Source organism: Lathyrus oleraceus, chromosome 4, assembly GCF_024323335.1.
Source record: "Lathyrus oleraceus cultivar Zhongwan6 chromosome 4, CAAS_Psat_ZW6_1.0, whole genome shotgun sequence".
NCBI lineage: Eukaryota > Viridiplantae > Streptophyta > Magnoliopsida > Fabales > Fabaceae > Lathyrus > Lathyrus oleraceus.
Genome location: NC_066582.1, coordinates 381,049,569 through 381,073,314, shown reverse-complemented (window position 1 = coordinate 381,073,314; position 23,746 = coordinate 381,049,569).

Sequence of the window (23,746 nt, the reverse complement as noted above, 5' to 3'; positions counted from 1 at the left end):
GGGTTGATTTATCAAGTTCATATGGTCTAAGGATAATTTTGAAATGATTTGGCCAAAGATTGGATGCTCAGAAGTCATCAGTCAAGCTGAATTCCAGCTGGAACCATAGAAAGTCAATTGTGGTCAACTGTGGTCAACTGTGCCTGATTTTATGGATTGGAAGGTGGGAGATGGTTTGAAAGGCTTCATTCATGTCCATATAAGTCTCATTTGACATATTAAAGACCAAGGTTGAAGAATTGGAGGTCAGACAAGAAGTTTCCTAAAATGGCAGGTGACCTGTAATTTCAACTGCCCAAAATGGAAAGTTTTTCTCCCCAAAATTACTTCATCATACAAGCTTCAAATGGAATTTTGTCCAACATGAAAGTTGAAGATCTTGATCTCACCATTCCAAAAAGTCCAAGAAATTGAAATTCCCATATGTGGTTGGGAAGATATGGTCCATTCATTTTCAGAAAATGCCCAAATTCAAAGTGCCATAACTTTCACATGGAATGGCCAATTTGGTTGATTTTTCTTTGAGCAAACCACATTTCATATGATCTTTCATGGTGCATAATCAAATTTCATCAAAAACTCTCATAGCAAAATGCCATTTTTTAAGTGAACACATTTGCCTTTTTTGGCATGGCATGGTGATTTTGAGAAATACGTTGAATTTGCACATGAGACCTCTTCTAGCACATTCCAAATGATATTTTTGACTTGTGAGAACTGGTTTTGAGCTGAAAAATGGACTGGTTTAGAAAAGGGCATATTGGACCTAACACATGAAAATGCACATTACACTAATCCTTATAATTTTGCTAATATTGATTAATTTTTGGATTAGGGAGAGGTATAAAGAGTTAATTGTAACTGTTTTGCATAATCACAAATCATATTTTCAGATCCAAACAAGAAATCACACGAATTCTCTCATTTTTCTCCACTTTGCACTTTCACATTTTTTCACAATTCATCAAGATTCATCAAGGTTTCCTCCATTTTTTCGGGTTTTCTCTTGTTGATCATCATTGGCAGGTAATTGGCAAGAACTGTTTGGAGCAATTGGAGCCTAAATCGAGCCAAAACCACACTGTCCAAGCTTACTCAAATGCATAACAGTTGGAGATTTCTGCCAATACAAGCTGCTTCGAGCTAGGATCTTGACTCCACATGCTTGTATACACCTTGCTGCGCATCTGTTTTTGGATTTCAAGGCCTGAATTCACCAAATCCATAACTGCACTTCGATCAAGGTTGGAAATCGAATCTCATGATTGCTTCAATTAGTATAGGGATTCGATAGAATGTTCATCGTAGAGTAGCTTAAAGTTTGAATCGCGCGTTTTCATTGATTATTGGCTGAGAAATCTTGGATTAAAGTTTAGATACCAAAACTTCTTTCAATCGATTCGCATTGTATATGAATTTCTGGACAATTTCATGATGATATCTGTGATGTATGTGCTTAGACGGTTCCAACGGTACCTTGTTTGTTAATTTTGGTTGAGTTTCGTTCATCATGAATTTCTGGAATGGATGAGGATGAAGAACGATGAAGAACAGCTTCAAAATCTGGAAAAATCGCGTGTTGATCTTCTTTCCCTGGCCGCGCTTTCAAATCCGTGTTTCCCACCAAAACCGTCCAATAGAAACGCGCCACCACATTAAGTGATGCGCTGCGTTTTGCGCCAGGCTTGGATATTTACATTTTTGCCATTCAGAATTAATAAAACCATTTCCAACTTAAATAAATATTTCATTATTTCATTAAACTTCAAAAAATCAAAACAAATCCAATTTTAATCCAATTTGCGTGGGATTTTTTTTGTTAGATTCCAAATTTTGTCTAGTTTTTTATAGGTATGGTAGTCCAAGTTGTGCCTGATGAATTTTTGACTTTGCCTAGTGATCTTGTTCATGTGTGCATTATATGTATGTTCTACCATTTTTTACATGAAATCTTGATGCCTCAGCCAAAATGAATGAAATTTCACATGCTTGTTCTTGACTCATTGCTGGTGATTTTGATGTATAGTTTGTGAATTTTGGATTTATGGTTTGCAAGATATGATGTGTTCAAGTTGAGAGTGACAATGCGTGTCACACTATGCTATGCTGTATTCATGAATTTTGTTTCCATGCCTATGCTTTGCCAAATGCCCCCAATTTCTGCATGTGATATCCTCTGTATGTCTAGTTTCACCATGATTTTTTGTAGGATTTGTTGAGCCATTTCCTATTTGATTGGTATTTTTTCTTGCTGTTTAGACATTTTAGGGTTTTGCTTGAGTGATTGCCTTATATGCTATGTGAAATGCTCATACCTTATCATATGAAGATGAAATTTGGTGGAGTGTTCCTTTACATGTTTAGCTTCACTTTGGCTTTGGTCCCATTCATTTCTCATTTGTGTTCACTGTTTTACATTTGCTTGAAGTTGACACATGCTTTGTGATCTAGTTTGGATTGATTTTTGCATGTCCTGACTTGTTGAATTTAATTTCCCTACTTCCTCTTGTCCAAATGGCATGAAAATTGATATGTAGCTCATTGAATGTGTCCTGTTTAGGCTGGAATGTTTGTGGAATTTATTGAGCTGTTTAGGTATTTGTTTGAGTGTGACCATTCTGTTTGCTCATATGTGGTTCATACTTGCCTAGTTTGACTTAAATTGTGCATGAAATAAATTTGGTGCATAGTTTTGATGTGAGACCAATTGGAGTCTCTTCTTAATTGATTTATCTTGATTTTGATCATGTTTCACTTGCTGTTTTGACTTTTTTACTTCCTTTTGACCCTAGGCTTGTCCTAGTGGTCTTGTATCTCATGTTTGGAGGTGATTTTCAGGTTAAGAAGCAAAATACCTTAAGGAGGTGGATTCACATTTGATTGAGTTGTCTCACTTGATTCTGTAAACTAACTTGTTTTGTTTTGTAGGATGCTTGGCTCCTTGGAGTTGACTTGCACTTTGGTGCATTGGCTTGTATTTGTCTGTGTATAGTTAATTGTGAACCATTTGCTGTTTAATTCTGTGCTTGGTATACTGATTGTATTTGATTGATTTCAGGTACATTAGTTGCTAATATTGCTTTGCTTTGCTTGATAAGCAATTTGCACTGAGGTATAACATTCTTGTCTCCATGTAGTCTGGAAGACCTGGCTTGTTACCTAGCCAGGCACCTGTCTGAAGTCCTCCTTAAGAGGCAATGTTTATGCTTGTTTATTTTTGTCCCCAAGCAGGTAAAGACCTCTAAGAGGCAATGGGCGGATATAAGAGATATGCAATCTATCTCCCGCTATTCTGTTGAGTCGTCCCTCTGCTCACACCACTGTGTTGATGCATTGGGACACAAACCCAAGATCTTGTACAATGTACAGTTGTGTCAAAGTCTTGAGTGTAGAAGGGTTCCTCCTTTCTGAAGTCACGCTCCTTTGTCTGAAGCTCTCCCTGGCCAGGGATAAGAGCTGTGAAGTCTTACCTTCACTCTCCTTTCATCAGCTTCACCTTAGCCCCTCAATGGCAAGGTTAAGAGCTAACACTACCCCTGTACAGATGACTTGCCATTGCAGTCTTACCCTTTGATTGAGCCCATTTGTGTGCATATAGTGTGTGCTAATTGTGAATGCTTGATTTACTGTTTGCTTGTGTTGAATAGGATAGGCTTGCTTCCTGTGCAAGTTAGCTAGAAACCTTGACTTAGGGATGATTTTGCATGATAACAGCTAGGCTCGAGTCGTAGTCTCCCTAGTTGTGTCTCCCTCTGTCATCTGGTTAGGCTAGTCCTGTGTCCCTTCGTAGGGGAACTACGTCGCCCTGATCCTCATACCAGATGAGGTACGTAGGCAGGAGATGAGCAGATCTCTCCGGGCGCCTGTGTCTTTGTTTTGTGTTGTTGTGTGCTTGGAAGCTGATGTAAGTCCATCGAGTGGCATTCGGGTTCCAGTGTGTGTTTTGGTTCGGATGCTGATGTAAGTCCAGTGATTGGCATTCGGGCTCCATGTTTTCCTTTGCCTGTGTTTGTTTGTGTGCGTGTCAGCCGAGCTACGAATGCTCTGATTCTCCTTCGTCCAAGGAGATACGTATGCATAGGATGCGACATCCTAGCGAGCATGTGTCGTTTCCCCAGTTCGAACTACTTTGACTCTGATGTCTATGCTTGATAGACTAAGTAGGCCCAGGATGCGATATCCTGCCGAGTCAGTCTTGTCTGTTTTCTTGTGTCTCTTTCAGCCAGTGTGTGTGTGTTTGAGCAGTGTTTTAGCAACCATTTTCCTTCCTATTGTGCGTGGATCCCGTCGAGTACGACGGATGCGTAGGGGTGCTAATACCTTCCCTTCGCATAATCGACTCCCGATCCCATTCTCTTTGGTCGCGAGACCATGCTTTTTCCAGGTTTACTCTGAGCGTTTCCTTTCCCTCTTTTGGGATAAATAACGCACGGTGGCGGCTCTGTTGTTCTTGTTTTCCCGCCGGTTTTTCGCGTAATGCGACAGCTGGCGACTCTGCTGGGGACTAGTAGAGAAGTTGACCTGTGCTGGTCCTTCTTCCCTAAGCGAGTCTCTCCTAGCGCTCTCTAGGTTAGGGTTCTGGTTGCTATCTGCTGTTATTTATTGCATTCATTTCATTTATTGTTTGCATTTTATGTGTGCATTAATGTTTGCATTCGTTCATATTCATCTGCTGTGCTGGCTGTGTCTCTCTGTTTGGGGGTGGGAGTTCTATGAGGTAAAAGGCCCAATACCCAGGCTATGAGTGCAATCTAGGAAACCTAGGAATAGAGTGATTCATGGGAAGCGGGTGGTATGCGCCACTTAGCGGAACATTGATATCACGAGCAGTTCAGACCCTGATGGGGTATTATCGGTGCATACATCTGGTGTGCATAGGATGATATTCTTGAAAGGGTTGTTTATCCTGCGTTTCTTTCGACTTTACCCTGGCCTAGATGACACCCGTGAGTGGGGAGGGAATGATTATTACAGGTACAGTTGCTGACTCGTTGGTGACTCTTGGTACTGATGGTGACTATGAATTATGGACATTTATTTCTGGGACGCCGGAGTTCTGTCCGTGGTTTATCAGCGGGTTCCGTTTATTTCGGATCCCCGGGTTGAATTTGAGAGTACTTGTTCAGAGGATCTGATTGTCATCCGTTTAGTGGATGTTCCTGTGATGATAGTGATGTAATCTCCGGTTCCGTTTATTTCGGAACTCCCCAAGTTGGATTTATGGTGACTTGGTCCCACAGATGGGACTAGTTCAGAGAAGTAATGGGTTTTCAGAGGAATTGGTGGCACAGTAACCTGCATTCATGCATTTGCATTGGTCTCCTTTCGCATTCATCTGCATTCAACTCATGTCTGTCCGTACTCAGGGTCCATTATTTTTAACAGAGACTCAGGTTGAGAGACACCAGATGTCAGAATGTTGTTGATAAAATTTTATCTGTCTCGATGAAACCGGAATCAAAGGACAGAATATTCCTAGTACGGACAAACATTGCATGTGTGAGTCATACTAACCTGTTTACTGTTTTGTAGGTTTCAGTATTCAACCGGTGCGCAGAGCTCGTCTGCTCAGGCATCCTGCTAGGGGCAACAAATCCAAACTGATGGATCTTCCCAACGCCGACATCCTCGAACTGAAAGAGATGGTGAGAGATTTGTTCAGTGTTGTGCAAGAGTTTGCCTTGGGGCAGAAAGCCGTGGCCGAGAGATTGGAAAGGGTTGAGAAGTGGCCGATCAAGGAGAAAGTTCAGGGAAAAGCTCCATCACCCGAGGTGACAAATCCCTTTGACTCTGTAGCAAAGAAACTCTCTGGTAGTGGTCCGCTCGAGAAGGAAGTTGACTCAAGTGGTATGCCAACAAAGAAAGAACGCAGTAAGGATCGTTATCATCCTTATGCTGCTGCTGTAACCGCTCCTGTTGGTAATCCACTTGTACCACCGCAACAACTACCACCTCAATAGAAGGCACCGAGAGCTAGGAGCCAGGTGAAGAAGAAAAAGGAGGAGCGTCAGTTCGAGGAACCACCTGTGACCTACACCCTTTTGTTCAGGAGATTGAGGGATTTGGGGTTAGACCGGCCAAGGATTTTGATTCCCATAGCACAACAGAAGAGGCCTGCACACTATGATGAGAATGCCAGGTGCGAGTTCCATTCTGAGGCACCCGGGCATAGTGTTGAGGGTTGTAGGGCTTTCAAGCATGTCGTCCAGGACATGGTGGACTCCAAGACCATCAACTTGGCACAGATAATGAATGGTGATGTTAACCCTGTACCCAGGAAGGGTCCTGTAAAAATGAAGATGGTGAAAAAGGTCAAGAAAGGAATGGAGGTGACGGAGGAAGATCAGTTAAAGGTTCCAATGGCTGTGGTCCCAAAACCTCTGGTACAGGATGGAGCTTTCCCTGTTGTTGATGCTTGTCGTGCTGCCGTCGCCACAGAGGGGTGTGTAGGGATGAAAGATACGACCCAGGGGATGAAGGAAGGGGAAATGGACAGTGAAAAATTTGAAACGCCCAGTCAAGCAATCAAAACCGTCAAGGTGGAGAATGCTGTTGTTACTGAGAAAGAGAAGAAGCTGTCCATTTCTTCTTATAAACAAGCTCTAGAGGTGGTGAAGAACAAAGAGGCTCGAGGCTGGGGAAGGATCATTGACATAGTGGTAAAGGCAGCCATGTTTGGGATCGATTATCCAGATCAAGAGTCGTCTAGACCAAACAGAGGACGTCGTCCACCGTACATCTTCGTCAGTGCAGGAATGCTGAATTCTGATCATGCTTGTTCAGTGGGTGAAGAGACCGACCGTGACCGCGAGCTCGAGTTGTGGATAAAGTCGTGCGTACCAGGCAATTGCAAGGCCTCCAAAAGCATCACTGTCACTCATCCGGAAGTGTAGTATTTCTGTTTTTCAATTTTTGTTTGCATGAAAGCCATACGTTTTGCCCGAAACGTACTGGTCCATTGTAAGGGCCACCTCATGTGTCTCATTTTGCAACATTTCGCATCAGTAATAAATGGATGTTTTTGTGATCAAAAGCGGTGTTCCCTGTTTTTCATTTTTTGCAATTTTAAAAAAAATAAAAATGGCAATGTTTTTCTTTCTCTTTCCTTTTGTTTTATTTGGTTCCGACCTTAAAAGTGATTACCATCCTGATCTCATCGATAACAATTTGGTTACACCTCTGTATGACTTCGACAATCCAAGCTATCATGCCGAGGAAGAAGGCGAAGAAGATTGTGATCTACGGGAAATAGCCAGGTTGTTGAAACAAGAGGAGAAGGTGATTCAACCGCACGAAGAGCGAGTCAAGATGGTAATCCCGAGTACCGCTGAGTCCAGAAGGGAAATGAAAGTTGAGGCCGCTTCTGAGACCCTGGTGTGTCTGGATGCAACCAGGTGAAGATATCAACCTGCTCTTTCAACAGGGCTACCATTCGGCTCTCGACTTGCCTCTGGTGAAGAAGAAGGTCGGTGCCACGGATCAAAGGGCTACGGTGACTTTGTTTCATGATATGACTCATCGTGAAAGCAAATGCCATGTTGATGACATGATGGCAAAGTCCCAAGCAGAAGAGGGGCATCCGGTGGATCAAGTTGTTTGACAGGTAGAGATAACTCATACTGTTGAGTTCGAATTAGCGCACTTATGGAGTGCCGTCCAGCAAGCTGCCGAGGCATGTTGCGAAGGAAAGAGGAATCGAGGTCGATCCTGCAAAAAAAAAAAAAAAAAAAAAAAAAAAAAAAAAAAGAAAAAAGAAAAAACGATACAAGAAACGCCTGAACCGAAGACAAGAGAACAAGAAAGAGATCAAACGGTCAGGTGGAATGATGATTGCCAAGGGGCATTGGAAAAAAGAATAAGTTGCAGGAACCTCTGATTCTGATACCCTCCGGGGAAGAAACAACTGTTAATCTGGTACTTGACAGCCCTCAAGGGGTCTATGAGGTGTATTGTGTCAGCATGACGAGTCTTGTCGAAAAGAGCATGCAATTTACCTAAGCAAAAAGTTTATCGACTGTGAAACAATACACTCACTGTTCGAGAAAACTTGATGTACTTTGGCATAGGCTGCTCGCCGACTGAGACAGTGTATGCTGGTTCATACCACTTTGTGGATGTCCAAAATGGATCTGATCAAGTACGTGCTTGAGAAGTCAGCATGGACCGGACGGGTTGCGAGAGGGCGAATGGTGTCGACTGAATACGATGTTCAGTATGTCTCCCAGAAAGTAATCAAGAGGAGGGTACTGTATGGTTATCTCGCCCACTGATGATTATCAGTCAAGGAAGTTTGAGGTCCCTGATGAGGACGTCTCGAGGTACTCAAATCGAAAGATTGAGAGTGACCGATCCCGGAGGAGGGGCCTGACCCTGAATCCGAACGGATTCTGATGTCTGATGGGGAAATTTTCAAGTGAATGAGTTAGTGCTTCCCCGATAACAGTTGAAAGCACCAACGATGGTGGCTGAGTACGAAGTTGGTATCCTGAGTGTCGTACTTCGATACGTGCATCTACTGGGGCAACGCCTTCCTCATTCAATATGGGATGGAAGTGATATTGCCTGCTGGAGGCCAGATCTCATTGTGGAGAGTCCGGATGGATGAGAAGAGGGCGAGTGGATGAGGACTCGGTATGACGCGTTGAGCCTGACTGAGGAAGAGGGCTGACAGTTACTTGTCATGGGGCAGTTGTACCCAATAAATGAAGCGTGTTGTTAACCGAGAAGTGTGACCTCATGGGTAGCATGGAAGAGACGTGGCGTTGAAAAGGATCCTTCCTCCTCAAGACGATCGTGGGGCAAGTGGATAAACAAGTTATGAAGGTTCGTTCGTGGTCAAAAAAGTCTCCTCTGATAGAGCCTTATCGTTGACGACCACGGATGATGAGGATTTGCCATCCCCTGAGTGCGGACGCAGTTAAAAGATACTTTGTGGAAAAATTGACCCGCTGGACAAAAAGAATAAAAGAGTCCAGGCAAAAAAGGGCATCCCGGCGAACCAAAAAAAAAAGAGAGAAAGGTTCGGGCAAAAGTTAGGGATAATAAAAAGCTGTACACCCGGCAAGTCGAAAACCCCACAAGGGCGACTTGGGCAAAAAAGGGTATCCCGGTGGACTGAAACCCGAAAGGGCGGTCCAGGAAAAAGAGGGATTGAAACGAACAACTGCGTCTAGCATGATCGTTTGAGCTTTAGATGACTCGGCTAAGATCCGACAGAGATCGATCGGAAGCGTCTGGTTCAGAAGGCCGAAAGTGCGGAAAGTCTTGAGGACATATGGGGTGTAACCGAGTTGGAACTCGACGAGATCACGGTTTCACATTGCCATTAGGGTAGATTTTTCCTTTTGTGCGCAATCACCTCTTTCCAGGGTTTGCGTCCTGTGTTTTGCTCAGTTCTGAGCCACCTTTTTGTTTCAGTCAATAAATGCGTTCAGTCAAATAGTTTTGTTTTTGTTTTCATTACCGCTTTGATTACGAAAACATCCGTTCATTTTTGATAAGAATATTTGCATTTTGAAACATAAGAGGTCCCTTCCGATGCATGCCTATAAGATTGAAATCTGGAAATCTTATTCGGAGGTTTGAGTGACCCAGATGTTGAAGTGTTGGCACGCCTGGGGCACGCTTTTATCTAACAATCTCTTGTGCAGGGGCTGTTAGATATCTTCATTCGCTGACAGGTTGCGATATGAAGCATTTAGACAAAAGATCCCCACAGAGTCCAACCAGGGGTAAGGGATAGACGAACAATGAAAGGACGACGAAAGAAGGACGATGATCCTGGAAGGTTTAATCAAGAAGACTCTTCAAAGTCTGAGGACCGGGAAGTTTGTATGAATCCCAGAAGTTCGATCCCCGTGAAGGACGGAGTAGTCGGGAATACAAGATGATGAATCAGAAAAGTCCAGATGAGTCTGGGAGTTCTCAAAAGTGGAAAGTCAACACTGTGGTAGGGTGGTGAACACCAGTGTTCGACGAATCGAAGGGCGGCCCGTGTCCGATAGGCCGTATTTCCCCAATGGGTTTGAGAGTGTCATCCCCCTAGAAGATTCGAGATCGGTGCCTCCTCAGCAAGCCTGAAGGTTACCATGTCCCCGGCGGAGTCGTGATTGTTTTCCAAGTCTGAAGCTGCCCTCCCAGCAGAGGTTGTGTTGATGGTTTTCCCTCAGCAAGGTCCACAAACGGATCGGGTTCGGAGGATCATCCCCAGTAGAGACAAGCATGGGTTGCATCCCCTAGCAGGGTAATCGCCAAGCAGTTCGGGTTCGATGGAGTTCATCCCCAGCGAGGATTGTCTTTCCCCAGCAGGGTGGAAATTGACGTGGCAAGGAGATCCTCAGCACAGTTCCTGGAGTTCCCCGGTGTTGTCTCTGGAGGAGACGTGTGTTTTATGCATTCATCATTTAGATAAGCATAGCATATTGCATCATTAGTGCGTAGCATTTCCATGATCATGGGGCATTGTGTAAAACAAAAAAAACTCATGCATCAACATTGCAAACATATCCATTAGCCCTAGGCCGTGGTGACCATCCGAGGTTGGGTCGTTGGAAAGAGTTTAGCATCGCTTGGATCGATTTTCGGAATTGGGTTCCCCAGCAGGGTTGAGAGAGGTGTTTCCCCAACAAGTGACTCTTTAGTCGAGCGGGTATCCCCAGCAGTACAATTCCCCTAGCAGATGTGGGTGTGTCTGATCTCTCCATGTAGAGTCTACCCCTTAAGAAGAAAGTGTCTACCATTTCCTTCTGTGTTCCCCCACTGAGTTAGATCCTCGTGGATGACGGTTGTTTCCGTTCCCTCCCTCACGGGACGGGTTTCCCTATTGAGTTCTTTCCTCATTAGGATGAGTCTTGTTTCAGTCTGCCTTTTGGGATTGATCCTAAATTGGCTCCCCGTTGACTGTTTGTTGACTTCTACCTACAAACCGGTAGCTGTAAGTCCTATCGTCGTGGTTTTCTACCTATAAGCCGGTAGTTGTAAAATCCCACTTTCATCCCCTAGCAGAGGTAGCCTTTGTGGTTCATTCTGTTTGTTGGCTTCTACCTGCAAACCGGTAGTTGTAGGTCCTATCTTTGTGGTTTTCTACCTACTAGCTGGTAGTTGTAAAATCTCACGTTCTCCCCTTGGTGGGGTTAACCCTTTGTGATCACCCTAGTTGATGACGGTTACGGTTTTCCGTGGTTTTCTGCCTATTAACCGGTAGATGTAATCCCCTCTTTATGGTTATCATTATCCAGTTTTCGATATTGATATTCCTTTCCTTTCGGATATTTGCTTTGATTAAGCAACTTTATCCCCAGCGGGTATTCCCTGTCCTTTTGATTGGCCATCTTTGCATACCTAGTCCTGGTACCCCGATGCCTTTCTTTTCGGCCGATTTATCCATTTAACAACCTGCAACCCGGTTATGGATAACCTTCCATGCGAGTATGTTATCTACGTTTCAACGGCTATAGATAATGTATCTCATGCGCTCTTGGGTCGAAGTCGTCCTCCCCAGCAGAGTAAGATTCGTATTCCTTGTGGAATCGAATATCCATCCTTTAACAAGTTTGATTTTGCTCTCTTCAGGATGATGTCGGTCGATCTATCCATCTAACAACCTCCAATCCGGTTATGGATAATCTTCCATGCGAGTATGTTGTCTACGTTTCGACGGCTATAGATAATATATCTCATGCACTCTCTGGTCAGTCTTTTGATTGCTTTCTCCAGCAGAGTAAGATTCGTATTCCCTGTGGAATCGAAGGTCCATCCTTTAACAAGATCGCTTTTCTAGCCCTCTTCAGGATGTTGAGTATTTTGGAACACAAACCAATTCACGTTTGGTCGGTCACCCGTTTCATACCTACAACCCGGTATCTGTGGTGTTCCTTCCTGTTTGCTCACTGTCGTGACCTTGTTCCCCAGTGAGATCCCCTGCAAGTGTGTAGCCTTGCCCAGGCATGTAGATGTCAGTATCCTGTCAGCACCCGCGTGTGTTGTTTCTTTGGTGTCGGTAAACACCATCTTTCGGTGCTTTCCCAGTCATGCGTAGTGTCTGGTCTTCTTTGGTGTCGGTAAACATCATCTTTCGATGTGCGTAACGCCGCCCCTTCCCTAGTGAAGTTTCCTCCTCTCCGTTGGTGTCGATAAACGTCGAGTTTTTCCTATGCGTCCGATGACGTATAGTTGCTTGTTCCCCGCAGATCATTTGGTAATGCCAGATAGTTCCCCTCAGAGTTTCCTCCTCTCCGTTGGTGTCGATAAACGTCGAGTTTTTCCTATTCGTCCTATGACGTCTAGTTGTACCCTTCCCCATGCGGATTTACCTCTCCGCTGGTTTCGATAAACGTTGAGTTTTTCTCATTCGTCCGTTGACGTCTGATGGTATACCCTATTTCCCAGTCATTCATTAATGTCTGGTTGATTCCCAGCCAGAATCCCCAGTAGACGTCCTATTCGGTTTCTGATTGTGGTGCATTTCCCTCGTGAAGTGGCTTTCTCCTTCTCCGTTGGTGTCGATAAACATCGAGCTTCTCCCTTTCGTCCTATGACGTCTGGTCGAGTCTTCCCATTCATCCGATGATATCTGGTCTCCTTCTCCGTTGGTGTCGATAAACGTCGAGCTTCTCCCTTTCGTCCTATGACGTCTGGTCGAGTCTTCCCATTCATCCGATGATGTCTGGTCTCCTTCTCCGTTGGTGTCGATAAACGTCGAGCTTCTCCCTTTCGTCCTATGACGTCTGGTCGAGTCTTCCCATTCATCCGATGATGTCTGGTCTCCTTCTCCGTTGGTGTCGATAAACGTCGAGCTTCTCCCTTTCGTCCTATGACGTCTGGTCAAGTCTTCCCATTCATCCGATGATGTCTGGTTACCTCTCCGTTGGTCTTGGTAAACGTCGAGTTTTTTCTGGTCGTCCTCCAGTAGAGTTACCTCTCCGTTGGTTTCGGTAAACGTTGAGTTATTCCCACTATGTCCGCTGACATGTGGTTGTATCCCTACCAGTCCTTCATTAATGTCTGGTTACCTCTCTGTTGGTCTTGGTAAACGTCGAGTTTTTCCTAGTTGTCCGTTGGCATCTAGTTGTGATTCTGATTCCCATTCATCGTGTTGAGATGTCTGGATGTGACTGTACCTTTGAGAAGAAGAGGAAACAGAAAAATCAAAATCCTCAATAATAAATATCAGATCCCATTGGACAGTTCCGTTGGTGGATCCCAGCAGTGTGCAAATTCTACGATTCTTGGTATTCAATCCCTGTTTACCCTGAAAGTCCGCCAGCCGTTGCTCTCAGCCATTCGGGTTCCCAGTTGATTGAATAGGGGCAGCTGTAGCACCTCAAATTTGCACCCTACCATTGTACATACATTTTCATATTAGGTCATTAGCATAACAAAGTCCATTGCATAGCATTGCATAGCCATTTGCCCAAGTGCAAGTCCAGCTGACAAATTAGGTCAAACTGGTCAGGAGATCAGTCAAACAAGCAAGCATGTGCTATTTTCAGTGGGACAAAGCCCTAGGGTTGATTTATCAAGTTCATATGGTCTAAGGATAATTTTGAAATGATTTGGCCAAAGATTGGATGCTCAGAAGTCATCAGTCAAGCTGAATTCCAGCTGGAACCATAGAAAGTCAATTGTGGTCAACTGTGGTCAACTGTGCCTGATTTTATGGATTGGAAGGTGGGAGATGGTTTGAAAGGCTTCATTCATGTCCATATAAGTCTCATTTGACATATTAAAGACCAAGGTTGAAGAATTGGAGGTCAGACAAGAAGTTTCCTAAAATGGCAGGTGACCTGTAATTTCAACTGCCCAAAATGGAAAGTTTTTCTCCCCAAAATTACTTCATCATACAAGTTTCAAATGGAATTTTGTCCAACATGAAAGTTGAAGATCTTGATCTCACCATTCCAAAAAGTCAAAGAAATTGAAATTCCCATGTGTGGTTGGCAAGATATGGTCCATTCATTTTCAGAAAATGCCCAAATTCAAAGTGCCATAACTTTCACATGGAATGGCCAATTTGGTTGATTTTTCTTTGAGCAAACCACATTTCATATGATCTTTCATGGTGCATAATCAAATTTCATCAAAAACTCTCATAGCAAAATGCCATTTTTTAAGTGAACACATTTGCCTTTTTTGGCATGGCATGGTGATTTTGAGAAATACGTTGAATTTGCACATGAGACCTCTTCTAGCACATTCCAAATGATATTTTTGACTTGTGAGAACTGGTTTTGAGCTGAAAAATGGACTGGTTTAGAAAAGGGCATATTGGACCTAACACATGAAAATGCACATTACACTAATCCTTATAATTTTGCTAATATTGATTAATTTTTGGATTAGGGAGAGGTATAAAGAGTTAATTGTAACTGTTTTGCATAATCACAAATCATATTTTCAGATCCAAACAAGAAATCACACGAATTCTCTCATTTTTCTCCACTTTGCACTTTCACATTTTTTCACAATTCATCAAGATTCATCAAGGTTTCCTCCATTTTTTCGGGTTTTCTCTTGTTGATCATCATTGGCAGGTAATTGGCAAGAACTGTTTGGAGCAATTGGAGCCTAAATCGAGCCAAAACCACACTGTCCAAGCTTTCTCAAATGCATAACAGTTGGAGATTTCTGCCAATACAAGCTGCTTCGAGCTAGGATCTTGACTCCACATGCTTGTATACACCTTGCTGCGCATCTGTTTTTGGATTTCAAGGCCTGAATTCACCAAATCCATAACTGCACTTCGATCAAGGTTGGAAATCGAATCTCATGATTGCTTCAATTAGTATAGGGATTCGATAGAATGTTCATCGTAGAGTAGCTTAAAGTTTGAATCGCGCGTTTTCATTGATTATTGGCTGAGAAATCTTGGATTAAAGTTTAGATACCAAAACTTCTTTCAATCGATTCGCATTGTATATGAATTTCTGGACAATTTCATGATGATATCTGTGATGTATGTGCTTAGACGGTTCCAACGGTACCTTGTTTGTTAATTTTGGTTGAGTTTCGTTCATCATGAATTTCTGGAATGGATGAGGATGAAGAACGATGAAGAACAGCTTCAAAATCTGGAAAAATCGCGTGTTGATCTTCTTTCCCTGGCCGCGCTTTCAAATCCGTGTTTCCCACCAAAACCGTCCAATAGAAACGCGCCACCACATTAAGTGATGCGCTGCGTTTTGCGCCAGGCTTGGATATTTACATTTTTGCCATTCAGAATTAATAAAACCATTTCCAACTTAAATAAATATTTCATTATTTCATTAAACTTCAAAAAATCAAAACAAATCCAATTTTAATCCAATTTGCGTGGGAATTTTTTTTGTTAGATTCCAAATTTTGTCTAGTTTTTTATAGGTATAGTAGTCTAAGTTGTGCCTGATGAATTTTTGACTTTGCCTAGTGATCTTGTTCATGTGTGCATTATATGTATGTTCTACCATTTTTTACATGAAATCTTGATGCCTCAGCCAAAATGAATGAAATTTCACATGCTGGTTCTTGACTCATTGCTGGTGATTTTGATGTATAGTTTGTGAATTTTGGATTTATGGTTTGCAAGATATGATGTGTTCAAGTTGAGAGTGACAATGTGTGTCACACTATGCTATGCTGTATTCATGAATTTTGTTTCCATGCCTATGCTTTGCCAAATGCCCCCAATTTCTGCATGTGATATCCTCTGTATGTCTAGTTTCACCATGATTTTTTGTAGGATTTGTTGAGCCATTTCCTATTTGATTGGAATTTTTGCTTGTTGTTTAGACATTTTAGGGTTTTGCTTGAGTGATTGCCTTATATGCTATGTGAAATGCTCATACCTTATCATATGAAGATGAAATTTTGTGGAGTGTTCCTTGACATGTTTAGCTTCACTTTGGCTTTGGTCCCATTCATTTCTCATTTGTGTTCACTGTTTTACATTTGCTTGAAGTTGACACATGCTTTGTGATCTAGTTTGGATTGATTTTTGCATGTCCTGACTTGTTGAATTTAATTTCCCTACTTCCTCTTGTCCAAATGGCATGAAAATTGATATGTAGCTCACTGAATGTGTCCTGTTTAGTCTGGATGTTTTGTGGAATTTATTGAGCTGTTTAGGTATTTGTTTGAGTGTGACCATTCTGTTTGCTCATATGTGGTTCATACTTGCCTAGTTTGACTTAAATTGTGCATGAAATAAATTTGGTGCATAGTTTTGATGTGAGACCAATTGGAGTCTCTTCTTAATTGATTTATCTTGATTTTGATCATGTTTCACTTGCTGTTTTGACTTTTTTACTTCCTTTTGACCCTAGGCTTGTCCTAGTGGTCTTGTATCTCATGTTTGGAGGTGATTTTCAGGTTAAGAAGCAAAATACCTTAAGGAGGTGGATTCACATTTGATTAAGTTGTCTCACTTGATATTGTAAACTAACTTGTTTTGTTTTGTAGGATGCTTGGCTCCTTGGAGTTGACTTGCCCTTTGGTGCATTGGCTTGTATTTGTCTGTGTATAGTTAATTGTGAACCATTTGCTGTTTAATTCTGTGATTGGTATACTGATTGTATTTGATTGATTTCAGGTACATTAGTTGCTAATATTGCTTTGCTTTGCTTGATAAGCAATTTGCACTGAGGTATAACATTCTTGTCTCCATGTAGTCTAGAAGACCTGGCTTGTTACCTAGCCAGGCACCTGTCTGAAGTCCTCCTTAAGAGGCAATGTTTGTGCTTGTTTATTTTTGTCCCCAAGCAGGTAAAGACCTCTAAGAGGCAATGGGCGGATATAAGAGATATGCAATCTATCTCCCGCTATTCTGTTGAGTCGTCCCTCTGCTCACACCACTGTGTTGATGCATTGGGACACAAACCCAAGATCTTGTACAATGTACAGTTGTGTCAGAGTCTTGAGTGTAGAAGGGTTCCTCCTTTCTGAACCCACGCTCCTTTGTCTGAAGCTCTCACTGGCCAGGGATAAGAGCTGTGAAGTCTTACCTTCACTCTCCTTTCATCAGCTTCACCTTAGCCCCTCAATGGCAAGGTTAAGAGCTAACACTACCCCTGTACAGATGACTTGCCCTTGCAGTCTTACCCTTTGATTGAGCCCATTTGTGTGCATATAGTGTGTGCTAATTGTGAATGCTTGATTTACTGTTTGCTTGTGTTGAATAGGATAGGCTTGCTTCCTGTGCAAGTTAGCTAGAAACCTTGACTTAGGGATGATTTTGCATGATAACAGCTAGGCTCGAGTCGTAGTCTCCCTAGTTGTGTCTCCCTCTGTCATCTGGTTAGGCTAGTCCTGTGTCCCTTCGTAGGGGAACTACGTCGCCCTGATCCTCATACCAGATGAGGTACGTAGGCAGGAGATGAGCAGATCTCTCCGGGCGCCTGTGTCTTTGTTTTGTGTTGTTGTGTGCTTGGAAGCTGATGTAAGTCCATCGAGTGGCATTCGGGTTCCAGTGTGTGTTTTGGTTCGGATGCTGATGTAAGTCCAGTGATTGGCATTCGGGCTCCATGTTTGCCTTTGCCTGTGTTTGTTTGTGTGCGTGTCAGCCGAGCTACGAATGCTCTGATTCTCCTTCGTCCAAGGAGATACGTATGCATAGGATGCGACATCCTAGCGAGCATGTGTCGTTTCCCCAATTCGAACTACTTTGACTCTGATGTCTATGCTTGATAGACTAAGTAGGCCCAGGATGCGATATCCTGCCGAGTCAGTCTTGTCTGTTTTCTTGTGTCTCTTTCAGCCAGTGTGTGTGTGTTTGAGCAGTGTTTTAGCAACCATTTTCCTTCCTATTGTGCGTGGATCCCGTCGAGTACGACGGATGCGTAGGGGTGCTAATACCTTCCCTTCGCATAACCGACTCCCGATCCCATTCTCTTTGGTCGCGAGACCATGCTTTTTCCAGGTTTACTCTGAGCGTTTCCTTTCCCTCTTTTGGGATAAATAACACACGGTGGCGGCTCTGTTGTTCTTGTTTTCCCGCCGGTTTTTCGCGTAATGCGACACATATATGTCTTAAAAGTTCAATATTTTTCAAATATTTGCAAATAGATCTCTATAAAGGTCCTCAAATAAAAAACAAATCATATGCACAAACATTGCATGCATCATATGCATAAGCAGGTCTTGTTCTGAGCTCTTGATCAGTGGCCTAACTCTTTGTTCTTCATTTACATTGAAGGCAAGCACACGCACCGGTATAATACAAGATCAAATCATCCGAGGATAATGGAGCATTTAGAGTAAGAGAACCGGGATCTGAAGGAAGAGATTGCTAGGCTGACTGCCATGATGAAGTCAGTGCTGGCCATTCAGAGCCAAGCTTCACCAACTCCTGCAACTCCTCCCTAGAGGACTGTCATATCTGAGGTTGCTACCTCGACTGTGCCTGCTGCAATAGCCCACTTCGCTCCATCTATACCAGCCGGGTTCCCATGGGGAATGCTTGCCAATTTTATGCTAGAGGGTTTTGCTCCTATTCTCGCTTCTCTATCGGCATCTAGCCCGGTCCTTTCTGTGCCACCTCCCGTTGTGCACACCTTACCACGACCTGAAGAAACCATCTATCATTCTAAGCCATCTGAGGGCCCAGACGTTTATGAAAAGATGGATGAGATGAAAGACCAATTCCTTGAGCTGCACAAGGAACTGAAGACTCTGAGGGGTAAGGACCTCTTTGGTAAAAGTGCTGCTGAGTTGTGCCTAGGGCCCAACGTGAAGATCCCTATTAAATTCAAAGTACCTGACTTTGAGAAATACAAGGGAAACACATGCCCGCTCAGCCATCTTGTGATGTATGCTCACAAGATATCAACACAGACAGACAACGACCAACTGCTTATCCACTACTTCCAGGATAGCTTATCAGGTGTTGCGCTCCGGTGGTACATGGGTTTGGAGAGTGTGAACATCCGCTCTTTCAACAATCTTGGCGAGGCCTTCGTCAAGCAATACAAATATAATATGGATATGGCTCCTGATAGGGACCAATTGAAGGCAATGTCGCAGAAGGACAAGGAAACCTTCAAAGAGTACGCCCAGAGATGCGCGCGAATTGGCATCTCAGATAGTGCCACCACTAGAGGAAAAGAAGATGACAAAGATCTTTTTGAAGACTTTGAGCTCTTTCTATTATGAAAGGATGATCGCTAGTGCTCCCTCAGACTTCACCGAGATGGTGAATATGGGGATGAGATTGGAAGAAGGGGTCCGAGAAGGACGGTTATCCAGAGATGAAGGCTCTTCAGCAAAGAGGTATGGGGGCTTTGCTAAGAAGAAGGAGGGAGAGGCACATGCTATGTCCTCCCATATTAAGAGAAGGCCCTCCGTGAAGAGGAAGAACGTGCGTCCTGCCGTTAACCAACACCAGGTGGCTCATATAGCACCTGCCTTTCGAGAAGTTCATCATCAACAACAATAACAACAACATCGTCCACAACAACATGCCTACTAGCCTCGAAACAACAATAACACCAGCACCAACTACGAGAGGAAGAGGGTAACTTTTGACCCGATTCCGATGACTTATGCTGAGCTCTATCCTTCTCTGATCGATAGAAAGCTGATTACTCCTAGAGATCCTCCTACTGTACCGACCAATCCTCAGTGGTGGTATAAGCCTGAATTACACTATGTATATTATTCCGGTGCTCCCGGACATGATGTGGAGAATTGTTACCCGCTGAAGACCAAGGTGCAAGACCTTGTGAGTAGTGGTATATTGTTTTTCAAGGACATAGGTCCTAATGTGAAAAAGAACCCATTGCCCGAGCATGGGAACGCTGCTGTTAATATGGTCCAGGGATGTCCGTGAAAATATAAAGTCCTGTATGTTAATGACATAAGGCAATATTTGGTCGAGATGCATAAGTTGTTGTGTGAACACAGCCACTATGAGCATGACCATGATAGGTGTCAGGTGTGCACTGTCAACGAGAGAGGATGCCGACAAGTTAGAAAGGACATCCAAGAGATGCTGGATCAAGGAATGATTGAAATACTTCAGAATCGCAACGAGGACGAAGTCGATGTTATCACCCCTGTATTTAGACTTCCCGAGCCTGTTGTCATCAAGTATGATGGTAGCAAGAAGAAGGTATCACCAGCTCTTGTGATTAAGCCAACGGGTCCTGTCCCGTATTCATCAGACAAGGTTGTTCCCTACATGTATAACATTGTGATGGTAGAAGATGGGAAGGAGGTGCCGTTACCCTCAACCTCTGTTGTGAGCATCTCAGACGTCAGTGGTGTGACCCGTAGCGGTCGTGTTTTCTCGGCGCAACCGAAACCCCATGAAGACGTTGTGAAGAAAACAGTTGTTAATTTTGTCGGTCCCGTGGGATGTCTTCCTCTAATAATCCTGCTCCTGTTGTGAAGGGTGTTGAGCCTGTTGTTGCTAAGAATAATACTCATATCCTGGTTGGCCAGTCTGGCATTATAAGAGAGGATGGTGATGAGATGCTAAGGCTCATCAAAAGGAGTGAATATAACGTTGTGGATCAGCTGCTACAAACTCCTTCAAAGATATTTGTCTTATCTTTGCTGATGAATTCTGAGCCACACCGCGAAGCTTTGCAGATGGTTTTGGACGTGGCATACGTGGACCACGATGTCACATTAGAGCACTTTGGTAGCATTGTTACAAACATTACCGCTTGCAACAATTTGAGCTTCTAGGATGTTGATCTTCCCGAGGAGGGAAAATACCATAATTTGGATCTACACATTTCCATGAACTGTGAGGATGATGCCTTGTCCAATGTGTTGGTGGACCCAGGATCATCACTTAATGTGTTGCCAAAATCCACTATGGCTAAACTTTCATACCAGGGGCCTCCCATGAGGCAGACTAGAGTGGTTGTTAAGGCGTTTGATGGATCGTGCAAAACCGTGATCGGTGAATTAGAACTCCCGATCAAGATTGGACCTAGTGATTTCCATATCACTTTCCAGGTGTCGCATCGCGCGAAAAACCGGCGGGAAAACAAGAACAACAGAGCCGCCACCGTGCGTTATTTATCCCAAAAGAGGGAAAGGAAACGCTCAGAGTAAACCTAGGAAAGAACATGGTCTCGCGACCAAAGAGTATGGGTTCGGGAGTCGGTTATGCGAAGGGAAGGTATTAGCACCCCTACGCATTCGTCGTACTCGACGGGATCCACGCACAATAGGAAGGAAAAATGGTTGCTAAAACACTGCTCACACTCACACACACTGGCTGAAAGAGACACAAGAAAACAGACAAGACTGACTCGGCAGGATGTCGCATCCTGGGCCTACTTAGTCTATCAGGCATAGACATCAGAGTCGACGTAGTTCGGACTGGGGAAACGACACATGCTCGCTAGGACATCGCATCCTATGCATACGTATCTTCTCGGACGAAGAAGAATCAGAGCATTCGTAGCTCGGCTGACACGCATACAAACAAACACAGGCAAAGGCAAACGTGGAGCCCGAATGCCAATCACTGGACTTACATCAACATCCGAACCAAAACACACGCAAAGAGGCAAACGTGGAGCCTGAATGCCAATCACTGGACTTACATCAACATCCGAACCAAAACACACGCAAAGAGGCAAACGTGGAGTCTGAATGCCAATCACTGGACTTACATCAGCATCTGAACCAAACACACGCACACTGGGACCTAACTGCCATTCGATGGACTTACATCAGCTTCCAAGCACACAACAAGACAAAACAAAGACACAGGCGCCCGGAGAGATCTGCTCATCTCCTGCCTACGTACCTCATCTGGTATGAGGATCGGGGCGACGTAGTTCCCCTACAGAGGGATACAGGACTAGCCTAACCAGATAACAGAGGGAGACACAACTAGGGAGACTACGACTCGAGCCTAGATGTTATCATGCAAAATCATCCCTAAGTTAAGGTTTCTAGCTAACTGGCACAGGGAGCCAGCCTATCCTAGTCATGACTTGCACAGGAAGCAAGCCACACACACACTTAACTTGCACAGGAAGCAAGCCGAGCAAAACCTAACTTGCACAGGAAGCAAGTCTAAACTAACCCTAACTTGCACAGGAAGCAAGTCAAACAATCCTAACTTGCACAGGAAGCAAGTCAAACCATCCTACAAGCACAGATAGCACACACTATACACAAGCAAGTGGCTCAAACAAGGGTTAGGTTTTAGTCGAGGGGTCATATCAACCTCAACAAACAAACCTCTAGAACTGGGTGAATGTGCTCTTAACCTTGCCATTGAGGGGCTAAGGTGAAGCAGATGAAAGGTGAGTGAAGATGAGACTTCACAGCTCTTATCCCTGGCCTGGGAGAGCTCAAGACAAGAATGTGTGGGTTCAGAAAGTGGGAACCCTTCTACACATTTAAAACTGACTCAACTGTACAATTGTACAAGATCTTGGGTTTGTATCTGTAATGCATCAGCACAGTGGTGTGAGCAAAGCAGATGACACACTGAATAGCAGGGGATAGGTTGCTTATCCCTTGGTTCTGCCAATTGCCTCTTCACTTAGGAGGACTTTGACTCTGTACAAGGACAAAATTAAACATACACAAACATGGCCTCTTAAGGAGGACTTCAGACAGTTGCCTGGCCAAGTAACAGACCAGGTCTTCCATACTACATGGAGATGAGAAATTATACCTCAATGCAAATTGCTAAATAGCAAAGCAAAGCAAGTTCAAGGAACTTAAGCAACTAATGGTACCTGAAATGGTCAAACTGATCAGTACACAGTTCACAAGTCAAAGCAAAAGGAATTGGGAAACAACAGTCAAAACAGATAATCAACTGTGCCAAGCACAAGACTCAAATCACATGAGTCAAGCCACCTACAAAACAAGCAAGTTAGTCAATGATAATCAAGCAAGCTCAATCAAAAAGGATTGGTCTCATTGGTCATTTGTTGGTCAACCTGAAAACATGAGCTCAAAGGTGAGTAACAGGACCACTAGGACAAGCCTAGGGTCAAAAATGAATGAGAAAGCCAAAACAGCAAGCAATGTCCAATCAAAATCAAATTCAAACATTTAGGAAGCAAACCCAATTGGTTTCATGTTCATATCATGCATCATCATCATTTCAAAAGCAAAAGAAGTCAAAGCATGGGAAATGGGAGCTCATAGAAGTCAACAGCAAGACTTGAATCAAAATTAATCCCAAACATTTCCAAAAATCACCAAATAAATCATGATCAATCACAACCCACAGCATGGTAAGCATGCCAAATTTCATCTCATTTGGACAAGTGGAAGGCAGCCAATGAAAATCAGAAAGTCAAAGCAATTTTGAACATGCTCAATGAAGTCAGCCAAACATGCATCAACTTGAAAAATTCATAAATCAGAGATGGTGTATGATAAATGAATGGGACTAAAACCATGGCAAATATGAGGATGTCTAGTTATCACATATCAAATTTCATGTCCATCCAAGAAAGTATGAGAATTTCACAAATGAAATGGGAACATGTGTCACAAAAGGTTGACATTTGACTAGCAGGGGAGAAAATCTCAAACAATTAGGAAATGCCACAAATAATTCAAAGCAAAATTCACATGTAAACTAGACATACAAGAGTAGGTTCATGCAAAAAATCAATTCATTTGGAGGTCAAGAAGCATGGATACAAAAATCATCAAGTTTGGGCATCAATGGTGTGACACAAATTGTCACACCCTAATTCAAAAAATCATAACTCACAAACCAGCAATGATAAATTCACAAACTCTACACCAAAATCACCATGAGTGTGTCTAGTTTAAGCAC